Source organism: Agelaius tricolor, unplaced genomic scaffold, assembly GCF_023055355.1.
Source record: "Agelaius tricolor isolate 1412-34295 unplaced genomic scaffold, bAgeTri1.0.p SCAF_6, whole genome shotgun sequence".
NCBI lineage: Eukaryota > Metazoa > Chordata > Aves > Passeriformes > Icteridae > Agelaius > Agelaius tricolor.
In genome coordinates, this window is record NW_027269266.1 from 54035344 (window position 1) to 54049442 (window position 14099).

A 14099-nucleotide genomic window follows, 5' to 3' on the forward strand; every position below is an offset into this window, starting at 1 on the left:
ATGTTTAAAATAATGTAATTACACTTTCTGTTCTACCTTCTATGCTTTTCTGAATAGATTTTAAAGTTGTACTTTCATTTTTGAACCTCCTTCAGGACTGAACAGTAGTTTCTGTAGAATTCTCTGTAAAAAATCCTAATTAATGTTTAGCCCAAGTACACACATGGACTTGTGGAGTTAGTGTTGGCTCTCTTTATATGCATCTTTCTGCACTAACCAACCCTGAATTGGTGGATTTTCCAACTACACTTAAGTAAGCTGCTGCTTCTTCATCTTTTCTACTTCTTCACATTTTCTTCATTTCTGTTCCCCACTTGTTTTCTTCTTCCACCCACAACTTTTCCACATCGTATCTTCTGGAGAAGCACATGGAATAGCAGAAGCAACAATCCTTCTTTACTATGAATCCTGACCATTTCACCACACTTTTAAATTTATTTATGGATTTTGATTTTTCTCCCCATTGTTATCTAGTTATTTAACCAATTTAAGATCATATGTTGCAATTCTCTTTTAATCCATGACAACTCAGTAGCTTTGACATTGTTTGGATCAGGACCTTGGAAAAATGGAGAAAACCATTGTTGGCTCCTCCAAGGAGTGTCAAAGTTTGTGAAGCAAAATTTGTTGTACAGAAACCTGTCTGAACACTCTTTAAGTGTTCTTGTTAGAAGTATCCCTGACACCTACCAATTCTATTATTTCTATTTCTAAAAATTTGCTCACTGTTAATTAGCATTATTATACACTACAAGTTTGTAATCATGTTCAACATTAAAACTGCACCAGCTGTCACCACTAGGTACCACTAGTGCTTTACAGTCACGTTAAAATCAAGGCTGACTGTCACATGAAAAAAGCCAAGGTATTTTCCCAGTGCTACCGATGCCCTTCACTCCCTTAAGAAAGGACCAGTTCAATTTCAGGTGCACTCACCTCAAGATTCACACCTTTTTATAATATTTTGCTAGACGTATTCGCTGCCCAAGTACTCTGATGTTACCATGTTTCAGTCACTTTCATCCTTTTTACTCTTCATGTTTGTGATGTTGATCTTAACCACCACCGGAACTTGAGACTCCAGCAGCAGGACTGGGTCACTGCCTTAACACAATGCTAAAAGGAATGCACTGTAAAGCCTCCTGCTTATGAAATGTGATTTTTCTTTAGGAATTTTCTAAGAACTGTATTTTGCTTGGAGAAGACCCTAAAATGTTTTACTCAAATAGGCTGTATACTGCATATATTGTATCCATATATATCTATATGCACAAAATTAGATTGTCTTTCCAAATACATTTTCTGTCTGTGTCATTTCTTCCCCACAGGACTGTGACAGCAGCTCTCTGGCCACTGAGAGAAACATAATTTTCCCAGGCATCATCCTGGGGAAGGCTGTGAAAAGATCAGAGAAAAGAATGAGTGCAGCTGTCCGTCCAGAGAAAAGCGTCCCAGCTAGCTTGCCAGCGCAGCTAGCAGCACGGGGGGCACTTAACCTGATAGCCGTGCTTCGGGTCAGCGCCTCAGGCAAACGCCCAGCGTTATAGCTGAAGACGTTGCCAGATGCAGAACGAGGCTGATAAGTGGCTGCATGCAGCAGGGAATGAAGAGAGCGCTCTCCAGTCAGGGCAAAGTCCAAGTTTACTGAAGGCCCTAGGGAAGCCAGCAACCGAAGAGGGAGGGGGAGGGATTACATGAGGTTATAAAGGGTGTGGGAGGCAGGGGTGGAACCAGGTCGGGAGCAAATAGGAATCCAAGGGGGAGCGGAGTACACGGAATTGACATGCAGAAGAGACCAATGAAAATAACTTGAGGGAGGGTCCCCAACCCCTGATCCGAGCCCTAGACAGAAGTTTCTGGAGAAAAAGGTGGTGGCAGGGAGTGACTGGCAGGGCACCAGGGTGGGGTTGAGGAAAGGATACATTCGGTTACTAAGAAAACTGGGGTGGAGTGTAAAAAGATACAATGGTCGCTTGTCGGGTTCGGCTGTCTGTCTCTGCCCCGACACGGGTAGAGTGGTTCTCGGGTGGCACGCGATTCAAAGGACGAGTCTGGACTCCTCAGCTTTTCGGTCTTCTGATTGTTTATTATTTCTTATCTACAAAATTTTCTGTCTGCCCAACAGAGGTCTGATCTGCAAGCAGTCACAGGCACTCTCTGACCACCCACGGGGCGGTCATGTCTTTTTATACTAAAATCTACGTACATAATATTTACCTTTATTTCCCAATGCTTTTCACCCATGTTAGCAAGTGCACCTTCACCATAAACCAATCCCCAAGTGCCAACATCACCACCGGAGATGGAGGACAAGAAGAAGAAAGAAGAAGGACAAGACACGCCCTGGTCCCTCCATCTTGTCTCCATAACCCCCCTGTACCAAAAACCTTAAAGTCTATATTTCACCCTCTAAATGTGTCCCTTTTACACTTTTCACTCTAAAGTGATTCTCATGCCCTCAAACTCTTGTTACTTCTGTGGATGGATCAAAATCAAGCCACCAAACACTCTTGGCAACATTCCAGGATTTCCGAGACCCCCCAAGGGTTCTCCTGGCATCTCTGGACATCGGGAACGATGTGCTGAGATCCCACAGTCGCTATAACAACTGGGGTGACAGGCAGTAACTGGGAGGGGAGGGAGAACCAGGGCAGAACTGGCAGAACCATTTTAACCTAGAGGGGGAATGGAACAAACCAACACAATACAACAAATGAGGGACCATTTTTATCTTAATTTGCTGTACCTGGTATTGTGAACATATGGAATGTGTTATAGAGATTTGTTTACCAAAGGGTGGTTTCTTAATTAGCAATTAAGATGATGTTGGTGATGATGGTGGTGTTTGGATTAGATGACCAATATAATTAATACCTCTAATTTATTAGTGGGTTGGCCATTCATTAGGGTTTTTGCAATCCCTTTCTGTAAGCCCATATTCCACATGGTATTTCTTTTTCCTTGTGTTCTTCCCCTGTATTAGCTCATCCTCCTTGCCCAGAGGAGGACATGGCCTTTTGGAGTCTTTCTGGAGGCACAGTTGTTTTGCACTCAGTGTGCTGAATTGACTTAAAATCAATTGTACTTCAAGGTATTGGGTCATATTTTCTTCCATAATTAAATTATTCTTGTGCCGCCTACCTCCAGGCCCAAATTTTTTCTTAGTTATGGTTGGGAGTAATAGCTTCATCCAAGGTGGCTACAGCTCTTTCCCCTTTCATGAGCCTTTCTACTTGTCCTTTTAGCTGGATGCCTATGCTTTAGGGCAGCCTCTCATGAGAGATGCCATTATTTCAGGGTCCACAGTCATCATCATAGGGGATTCATATCATGGTGTTAACTCCCTATCATGCATCATTTGTAAACAAGCAGCCTTTTTGTGCATTTTACAATCTGATTAATGTTTCCTACTATAGCCAGGGGATCTCCTCTCTGCAAGGGGTTGAATCCACCGGCCCAAAAAAACTGCTCTTTGGGTAAGAGATCAGGGTCATTCCCTGCCCCCCAGAACCTTTGTCTCTTTTTCTGATAACAGAATTTGGTCACTCCAAGAAAGAGAGACTCTCCACTCAGTCTCAGATTCTTTAGGGGTTTCACTATATTTGTTTTCTAATTTAACCAATTCAGTAGCCATATATGGGATTTCTTTCATGATTATATGAATTAGAGAGGCAAGGTGGTCAGTGCCACTACCTTCCCCGCAAGCATCCTTGGAGGGAGAACGTTTGGGCAGGCACACAACAATCATGCACTCAAGCACACCACAGCTACCAGGCAGGTGAGACACAGGAGGATCTTCTGTATGGGGCTCCAGTGAGGGTTTATTAGGGTCCAGTTGATGAAGGGGTCTAGAAACAGAGGACAGTGGACTGTGGAGGGTCCAGGGTATAAATATGCAAAAGAGGAGATGGAGCAAAGCATCAGGGCCAATCAACTGAGGGCATAGGTGCAGTACAAAGGGCAGGAGCCAATAGGGAGTGCCAGGGTAGACAGGCAGGGTTACATTAACCAATGGGGAAACAGGGAGTGAGGAATATTGTAGAACAAGACCATATAGGGGTAAAAGAAGTAGAGATGGCCAATGGGCCAATGAGAAATACAGAACTGGGGTAAATTAGCATAGTACTGCAGTGCACCATGGGGAAAGCCTTCTGTTTCACCCTAACTTATGGGGGATGTGTGGAGCCTATGGTGTATTCCTCCAGGGTATTGCCAGTGCCCTTTCCCAATAGGCTCACGGGCTTCCACAGTTATGTTAAGGTGTGTCATCATTCAAACCCATGTGTTCTACCTTATTTAAGGGACAAAGTGAGACTTGCAGCTTCTCTGATTGATTATGCAAAGATTCTAAGTCAGAGAGGGGATATGTTTTTTTGGATAGCTCCAGTTCTACCTCCCTTTTTGTTTCACTTGCTAATCTTGCATGCAGCTCCTCTTGAAGCACATGGGTGGTAGCTTTCTGATTTCTTATTTCCTCCTGGAGGAGAACATGGGTGGGAGCTTTCTGATTTCTTATTTCCTCCTGGAGGAGACAGGTGTTAGCCTCATCTTCTTCTAGTTGCAGTTGTGACACTTTAACCAAATCTTGTAACGATGCAATAATTTCCATATCAGCATTTTGTTGACGTTCATCATGTTCAACTGCAGCTAAGACAACAGCACCTAAGACAGAACAAACAATAGGTTTTGCTTTATCTTTTTTTAACTTTTGCACCTGCATGCAGGGTAGAGATTAGCTCAACAATTTCAGGATATTACACCAAGTAATTTTGTGCCCATTCCTGGAGGAGACAATTTGGGACCAAATTCATCCAATAAATTGACCAGATCTTGTGCATTATATTTCATGTTACCACAAAAATGTGGTAGATTTTTCTGGAGGGTACCTTGTGTAATTTCTAAATTAACCCTTTATCTCTGGAATATTTTACAAACTTGCATAACAAAGGTTAAGTGATTGTTTCCAGAGGGTACCTTGTATAAATTACAGATAATTTTCAAATTTCAATACTTCACCCTAGAAAGACACCTTGTATACATTTCATAAAAAACACACACACAGGGGTGATCATTCCTGAGGGGCACCTTGTTTAAATTATTTTCCAATGTCCCACTCCTTATGCCTCAGGAGAAGCTTATTTTAAACACTTAAACAGAGTAATGCACTCACATTTGATGGGCACCTTGCATTAATTTCATCAAAAAGCAAACAGCTACAGTGTTTTACAAAGCACTTTACTTACAAGAAAAGAAAAGAAAAGAAAAGAAAAGAAAAGAAAAGAAAAGAAAAGAAAAGAAAAGAAAAGAAAAGAAAAGAAAAGAAAAGACTTATAAGGGTATCTTGCTTTGTTTGTCTAACACAAAATGATCAATCATAAAAATTAGCAATTTATTGATTTTCTGGAATTAGCACTCGAGTTTTAAGGGATTTGTGCCCTGTGATTAAATGTTACAATCCACTTAATTATGGAGGAGCATTCACCCCTGTGAGCTGCAGAAACCATTTCAGGTTCAAATATTCCCCAAAATATAACTGAAACACAAAAGTATTTACATGTTGGTACCAAAAAAATTTTGCTATTTTCACTTTATTAACTGTAAAAGAGGCAAAGAGAGAGAAAGGGGGAAGTAGAATAAAGTTGGAAAAAAGCTAAGATTACTTTACAAGCATAGGAGAGTTTACCAACCACACTTGTTACCTTTCCACTGAGGGGGTGGTGGGCAAAGCAGTTTTTGCCCCTTTTTTTTTTTTTTTGTCTCTGCTATTTATCTGCTTTTCCAATATTGAGGGTTAGCAGCTTAGATGGAATGCAGTCACTTACCTTTTGAAAAGTAGATGCAGCATGTGGTCCCTGCAGCTGACTTTGATCAACTCTTGTTGCTCACATCAGAGGATGCAGGAGCAGAGGAGGGTTTTCACAAATTGTGTGTGCCGCATAGGTTACTGTTTTCCCCAGGCTGGAGGCATCCAAGGCTTGGTGGCATCTCAGCTTTTGAAAGCTTTAGATTCTTTTTCCAGCTGTGAAAAACCTTGGATGGCAGCAGTGGGGGGGGACGAGAAGGCAAAGGCCAGAGTTTCTATCATTCTCTTCCTCCTCCTTAGTTTTGCACAAATTTTGCCTTCCTTTTTATGGACCTCAAGGTGGGCTGCTTATAGTATTCAGGTGTTCAAAGAGATAATGATAATGATGATGTACTTTTAAGGCATTATTTTTACTATCAGATCCTTACAACTCCTTGCTACGAACATTAAAAAACCTCCTATTTACTTAATTGATCAAGTGAAAAAGTACTTTTAATTGCTCATGTTGATCCTGGGTGGAGAAAAAAAGAGAAAATGCTGAATTGGCAGGCTGTGACTATGCCATTTTTAAAGGAAGCAGCAGCATTCTCCTGTCTGGGCTTCAATTTCATCAATACAGGGATGATAAATTAGGCTGCTGTGCCATTAGAGATGTCACTGGGACTGTAACTCCTCTTCGCCAAGCAATATACAGTGCTAGGCTTAAAAGAGGCTCTTTTTTTTTATTATTATTTTTATTTATTATTTCCCATAAACTGTGTCAGCATTTTGCAGGTTTGGAAACAAATCCTTTTCAGAGCAGTAAAGTCAGTCACATTATATCTGTGCTCCTGCTTTGTGTTGTTAAGCTCCTTCATGTCTAAACATGTCGATTTCTGGGTAATCCATTGCTGATGTTAATTTGAATCTTTTCAGGACTCCACACTCCACTTGCTTCACTTGCTGTATTGGGTCTGGCTGAGATAAAGTTCTTTTTCCCTTAGCAGCCCTCACAGTGCTGTGCTTTGCATTGGTAGCCGGACAGGTACTGGTAAAACACCAGTGTTTTGGCTACTGCGGAGCAGCACTGTTCTCTCTCATGCCTCCCATCAAGGGACTGGGAGTGAACAAGATCCTGGTAGGGGACACAGCTATGCCAAAATAGCTGACCCAAATAAACCAAAGGGATATTCCATACCATATGACATCAGCTCAGATTTAAAAACTATGAGAGAGAGAGGGAGTGGGGGAAATTTGTTATGTTACCCCTTTTGCCTTCTGAAGCAACTGTTCCAGAAGTGTGTGCAGAAACCCTGCTCCTCAGAAGTGGCTAAGATCAACCCACTACAGTCTTTTTGGCATCCAATGTGTGCTGTGAGGCAAAATCAGTAATACATAAATATACATATTTATAAATAGCATTTATCAAGTAGAAAGCTTATTTGTGGGACATGGAGTTTGTCAGCTGCATTGCTTATCTCTCTCTTTTGAGTTTGAGAACATGTTATTACAAACAGTGGCTGTGTGCTTTTCCTTTACACTGATGTCCTTGTTATGCTGGGGGAGCTGTCTTCTGTGGATGACGAAGTAATATACCTCCTTCTCCCTGCCCGAGACTGATTTGAATGCTTTTATAATGCAGTCTTCCACAGTCTTTGCTCATCCTTATGTAAGCTATTTTATTCTGTTAATAATATCAACTAATACTGCTGGTTAACTATGGAGTTTATGTAATCTGGTGCCATCCTGATGTAAGAGAAAACAAATTTTGTGAGGAGATATTGAATTCTGCCCTGAGGCATTCAGTTTCTGGGTGGCAGTGTGCATGAAAGGATTTGGGCCTATATCTAGGGTAATTATCACCTCCCATTACTGGGGCTTTACACCTGAACAGGTGATCAACCCTGACAAGCTGGCTCATCAACTGATAGAAAGGTGTCTTACCTACACAAATGAACACTAGCAGCTTCTCACCCTGCACTGGGGCCTGGCCTGTGCCTACTGAACCACAGTTCCGTACTCTCAGAGGACTGTAGTTGTGGCAGGAACCCAAACTGTATTTGAGGACACTATAACTGAGACAGGGACTCAAACCACAGTAACTAAAGTAATTACCCCAGCAGTGAAAAAAACAATTGACAATGTGTTATAAATGATCAAATCGGTAGCCAAATTTATAAAAAAATTTAACAAATATTTATTAGATCATTAACAAAAAAAAAATAGAATTTCGAAAGACCACCACAGCCTCAGGCAGCGTCGAACCCGGGTTTCGGCACTGGGTGAACCAGGATCCGACTGACAGAGTGTCAGTGTTTCCCCAGTGGTTCACCCCGAATGCTTCAAGCAGTCAGCTTATATATAGTTTATTCTGCCTGAGGCAGGGATGACTGAATGTTTCTTTGTGTCTCTTCACATGTAGAACTGGATCCATACATATGCAGAAACAGACAAAGGTAGGTCCAAGGCTCCAGACAAAATGTCTGAGCATCTAGGCAAAGTCCATATTCACATGTAGCAGGGTGACGCCAGTTCCTGAGCGAAGCAGATGTAATCATTCCAGGTGCAGGTCTTGTGAGTAGCTGAGACATTCCATTAATCATGGTCCAGGAGGGTTTAGATGCTATCTCCCAGGTGCAGATGCCAGGGAAATCATCAATGATGACCCAGGACTGCCCTATTCATACGGTAACACATCTGATATTATCTTAGCACTGTCCAGTACCTAGTTGAATAAAAATAGGACTCTGCTCCCAGCCAGAGTGGTCAAAGACATAACCTTGGACTTTTAAAATATTTTATGCATATATAGCATGAATTATCTCTACCATATACTACGCAACAGGCCCATACCATTGATTAGTAAGGGAGGAAGAAGAAGAGGAAGAAGAAGAAGAAATAGGAGAGGAGGATCTAGATGTAAGAAGCAGGTCCTTCAACAGCAGGTCCTTCAACACAGAAATTGAAAGGAGTGAGGCAAATCAAACAGGAAACCCAAGTTGTTCTGAGCTCACCAGAACTTTGAGACTTGTGAAAAGACTACAGTCACCAGCCAGATGAGCGGATTTCTTTGATGCTGGGATGATGGAGCCAACAGTCAGCAGTTAGAAGGACGTGAAGTCCAACAGCTGGCATCCCTTGCTACAGATAGGGAAGTTGAGAGAGGAATTGGAAAAGAAAGCAATTTGCAGCCTCTGTAGACAGCTCCTCTCAAGCGTGAGGACAAGATATTAATTTAAGGAAGATCTTTAAAGATCACTTATGGAAGCCCCACTATTTGCTATGGAACAGGGTGGAGCTCCAGAACACCTGCAATGTCTTGGTGATATAATTGAGTGGGGCAATACAGCAGAAGAAGTTTTTGAAAAGGGAAAGAATAAAAAATCCAAATCCTTCTGAAAGCTGGTCTTGCCATAAAACAAAGTGAAGGGAACTGCACAGGAGATCCAGTTCTTGGGAATAAACTCCCCAGGAAAGTGGACCACTGCAGTTGAAGTTATACAGTATCTGAGAGAATTAGCAGTGCTGGAAGTCATCTATAGAAATCTAAAAAAGGATAAGGTCCCTTAAGATCCAGAGGTTGTCCCTTGCACAATGGCCATGTGGAGGAAGGTGGTTCAAAGAGCCCCTGCATCATATTCCAGCAGCTTCATATCATATTATTACCTGCAAATGCATTCATCAGCTGTAGAAATGGAATCCTCCTGGTCTGAAATGCATCAGAAACTCTGCATATTTTCACATACCTCTGAACTAGCAGCCCAGCTTTTAGGGGCAGCCCAAGTGATGAGTTCTGTCCTGCCTCACTCAGAGAGAAGGGAAGCCCCAGGTGGAGGCCAGATAGCTAACTCTGGTTCTTTCTTCATGACTGGAGAAGGACATAAGGAAGTGGGATGGTGAATCTACCTTTAAGCTAGAAGCTTGTGTCCATGGACTGAGAGGGAAGAGAGCCAGAAGAAGTCACCCAAGAAGACTGTCAGTGTAGTTGCTGCAGAGAGACAAGAAGGCAATCAGCAATCTCCCAGACATAAAAAAACTAAAATAATTTCCTTTAGCCCTTAAGAGAGACCTTCTGATCTGGCATTGCAAAGGTCAGATAGTGAATACTCTGACCAGGAACAGAAATATAAGGTCCCTGCCTTTGGCCAGGAAGAGGAAAGGGATGGCCAGACTATGTGGATTGAATGGCCTGGCACATCAGATGCACAGAAGTCTAAACTTTAGTTTACACTGATGCCATCAAGGCACAGGAGTGTGGAACCCATCTGGATCTTTGAAGTGACAGGGGAATACCAGGAGCTGTCTGTATTTGAGACTGAGGTAAGTTTAACAGGCGACAAGTGGGAAAAGCACTCCATTGTGACTGGCCCAGAGGCCCCTTGAATCCTTGGCATAGACTGCCTGAGGAGAGGGTACTTCAAGGATCCCAAGGAGTATTGATGGCCTTTTTAGTGTAGCTACTGTGAATGCAGAGATCAAACAGTTATCCACAATGCCTGACCTCCTATAGGAGCCCTTCATTGTTGGATTGCTTCAAGTTGAAGACCAGCAAGTGTCAATTGCTACCAGGACAGTGCACCAGTGGCAATATTGCACCAACAGAAATTCTTTAACTCGTATCCATGTACTAATTTGTCTACTGGAGAGCCAAGGAGTGATCAGCAGAACACACTCATCCTTTAACATATGGCCAGTGCAAAAGTCTAATTGGGAATGGAGGCTGATAGTAGACTATCACGGCCTGAATTAAGTCACACTGTCTGAGTGCTGACGTATTGGACATATTGGAACTTCAGTATGACCTGGAGTCAAAGAAAGCCAAATCGTATGGCACAACTGATATCGCTAATGCATTTTTCTCAGTCTCTCTGGCAGCAGAATGAAGATCACAGTTTTCTTTCACTTGGAGGGGTGTCCAGTACACCTGGAATCAACTGCCCCAGGGGTAGAAATACTACTCAATTGTTTGCCATCCAGACTGCACTGGAACAGGGTGGAGCTCCAGAACACCTGCAATGTCTTGATAATATCATTGTGTGGGGCAATACAGTAGAAGAAATTTTTGAAAAAGGAAAGAAAATAATCCAAATCCTTCTGAAAGCTGGTCTTGCCATAAAACAAAGTGAAGGGAACTGCACAGGAGAGCCAGCTCTTGGGAACAAAATGGCAGGATGGATGCCGTCATGTGCCTTTGGATATGGTTAACAATATAGCAACTATGTCTCCACCAGCTAACAAGGAGGAAATACAAGTTTGTCTAGGCCTTGTGGGTTTATGGAGAATGCACATTCCCGGTGATAGTTAACTTGTTGGCCCCCTCTATCAAGTGACCTGGAAGAAGTACCAAGTCGAGTGGGTCCTTGAGCATCAACAGGCCTTTGAGCAGATCAGACAGCAAATAGCTTGTGTGGTAGCTCTTGGGCCTGTTTGGACAGGACCAGCCATGTGAAATGAACTCTACTCTGCAGCTAGGAAGCATGGTCTCCTCTGGAGCTTCTGCCGAAGAACATCAGGAGAAACCCAAGGTCAAGGTTTTAGAGCCGAGGTTATAGACAATCAGAAGCCGACTATACTCCGATGGAAAAAGAAATATTAGCAGCCTCTGAGGAGGTTTGAAACACCTCAGAAGTTTTTGGAACATAAATATGTCTCCTTTTGGCACCGTGATTACCCATGCTATGTTGGATGTTCAAAGAAAATACCCCTTCGACATATAATATAACCAGTACTACATGGAGTCAGTTGGTATCACTGATTGCACAACGAGCCTGAATGGGAAAAGCCAGTTTCCCAGGAATACTGGAAGAGGTTATGGACTGGCCAGAAGGCAGAGATTTTTGAGCATTGCCTGAGTGATGACTAGTGCCCAAGAAACACCACCATAAAACAAGCTATGAGAAAATGAAAGAGTCTATGCCCTGTTTACTGATGGATCCTGCTGTGTGATAGGAAATCATCAGAGGTGGAAAGCCACTGTCTAGAGTCCCACACAAGGAGTCATTGATGCTGCTGGAGGGGAAGGTGAGTTGAGCCAATTTGCAGAAGTGAAAGCCATCCTACTAAGCCCTTGAGATTGGTGAACAAGAAAAGTGGCCTGTACTCTATCTCCTTACTGACTTCTGGATGGTAGCTAATGCCCTATATAGAGGTAGCTGCAGCAGTGGAAGAAGACCAATTGATGATGAAGGGGTAAACCCATCTGGACTGCTGCATTGTGGCAGGACATTGCTGCATGTGTAGAAAACATAACTTTTAAAGAATGTCATGTAGATGCTCACATGCCCAAAAGTCGTACCACTGAAGAATATCAAAATAATGAATTAATAAATAAGTGTGCTGGTTTTTCATTTGAGCCACCCATGGAAGTGAATTTTTCTGAGGAGAGCTGCTGAGAGCTTCCTCTATATGTAGCAACAACAATTGCTGGCTAGCTTTGAGAATAGGCATGTTAATAAGCCAATTAAAAGCTAGATACACCTCTGTGACATTCACATTTTAAGACAAACAAACCCCCAGGAAGCTCTCTTTACTTCCTGCTTTCCTGCATTTTCTTCCCCTTCCCAGTTAGGCCGGCCTGTGCTGGGCCTGTGCAGCCTGGCCATTGGGATGGGGAGGGGGTAAAGGGACACCCAAGCCAAGCCATGGCACAGGCTGTTGCTGAGCCCTGCCCGCAGTTGCTGGGTTAAGCCAGCTCTGCTGCTGGGCCATACTGGGGTCCACCAGGCCCTGGGTGCAGCCCAAGCTGGTTCTGCTAAGCCCCTGGCCAGGCTGGCTCAGCCAAGATTCTGCCACCTTTGAGGCTTCTCCACTACCACTGGGCAGGGGGAGAGGAGGCCATTAGCCTACAACTGAAATTTAACAAAGCAGGGGCCAGAGAGACTAGCCATGTGACCAGAGCAGCTGCTGCCATTCTGGCCAGGCCCCCTGAGATCCTGACACAACCCCCCCAGTGCAGTCTGAAGATCCATCATTGCAACTGCTTCAGCCGCCCAGCGCCTGGTTTGGGTCACATAACCATCTGCAGGCCCCAACCGAGACATTAACTCTTTTAGTGCATGGATGAAACCTACAAACATCAATTTTCTCTCTCAAGTGAAAGAAAAGGAAAGAGTGAAGATACAGACAGAACAACATTAGACATGAAGGTCAGTAAGAAGCCATGTCTCGGATGGGAGGGATTGAGGAGATGCCTCACTCCTGAGCTGAAATCCTCTTGTTAGGCTATGGAGTAGATATAATTGATACATACGACTCTTTTTCCCTGTAACTCATTGAAAAGTACAGGGGATGAAGTGTTCAAATTGAAGTTATTTGAGCAAAGGCATCTGTGCTAAAGCAAGCAGATGTTGAAGTAGCTGTGATCCCGTGAGAAGTTTTAACAGAGAGAGAGAGAGGAGTGATGAGGACCTTAATCTGTTCCCAGAGATGAAGATGATCTCTGGGAACAGATTAGAGATTAATAAAGAGAAATTAATTAAATTATTAATTAATTAATTAAAGGTTCTCTTTATTAATCTCTGGAAAGAGATTAATAAAGAGAACCTTTGCTCTTGAACAGTTCATCCTTAGAATAGTACCCTGTAAGCTGACATGGCCCACGAGCACTGCTGTGGGAAGGCTGCAAGAGGTGGGAGGGGCTTCACGATTGCAGATTCCTGGGCAGCTGCTATTCATGAAAATTAAAAGCCATGAGAGAACTGTTTTCTTGTAGGGAAGTCTCCATAGCATGACAAGAGAGACTCCTCTCCCTAAGTGAACTGATGAAAGAATATTCTAGAGTTGATAAACTGACTGAATTGTTTCTGTATGTTGTTAGTAGGAAAGAAAAGAGGGTGTGAGGGAAGGAGAAGTGTTCTAAAGGTTTTATTCTGATTCTTGTTATACTTTCTTTTAGTTACTTTTAATAAAATTTTCTTTATACCCTTTTAAAATTTTGAGCCTGCTTTGCCTTCCTTCTAATCCTATCTCACTGCAGGAAATGAGTAAATAATTCTAGAGGGTACATGGACATTTGGCCAGCACTGAACCCACACAGTAAGGCTGCCAAAACTGGAATTGCTCAGTTGGACCTAGACTGGGAGAGAAAGACTGAGCTATTTATAGCCCAATGAGCCCATGAAACATCAGGATATTTAGGAAGGGATGCAATATATAGGTGGGCTTGTGATCAAGGGGTGGACCTGACTATGGAAGCTGTCATATAGGGTATTCACAAATGTGAAATATGTGCTGCAATCAAGCATGCTAAGGAGTAAAATCTCCTTGGAATTGAGGGTGGTAGCTGGGTTTCCAGTATGGTGAAGCTTGGCAAATTGAC

General features: G+C 42.9%; 1 pseudogene; it reads right to left on the reverse strand.

Moving 5' to 3' along the window:
* Nucleotides 1-2850: 2850 nt before the first annotated feature.
* Nucleotides 2851-3748, reverse strand: LOC139591359 (uncharacterized; annotated as a pseudogene).
* Nucleotides 3749-14099: the final 10351 nt, after the last annotated feature.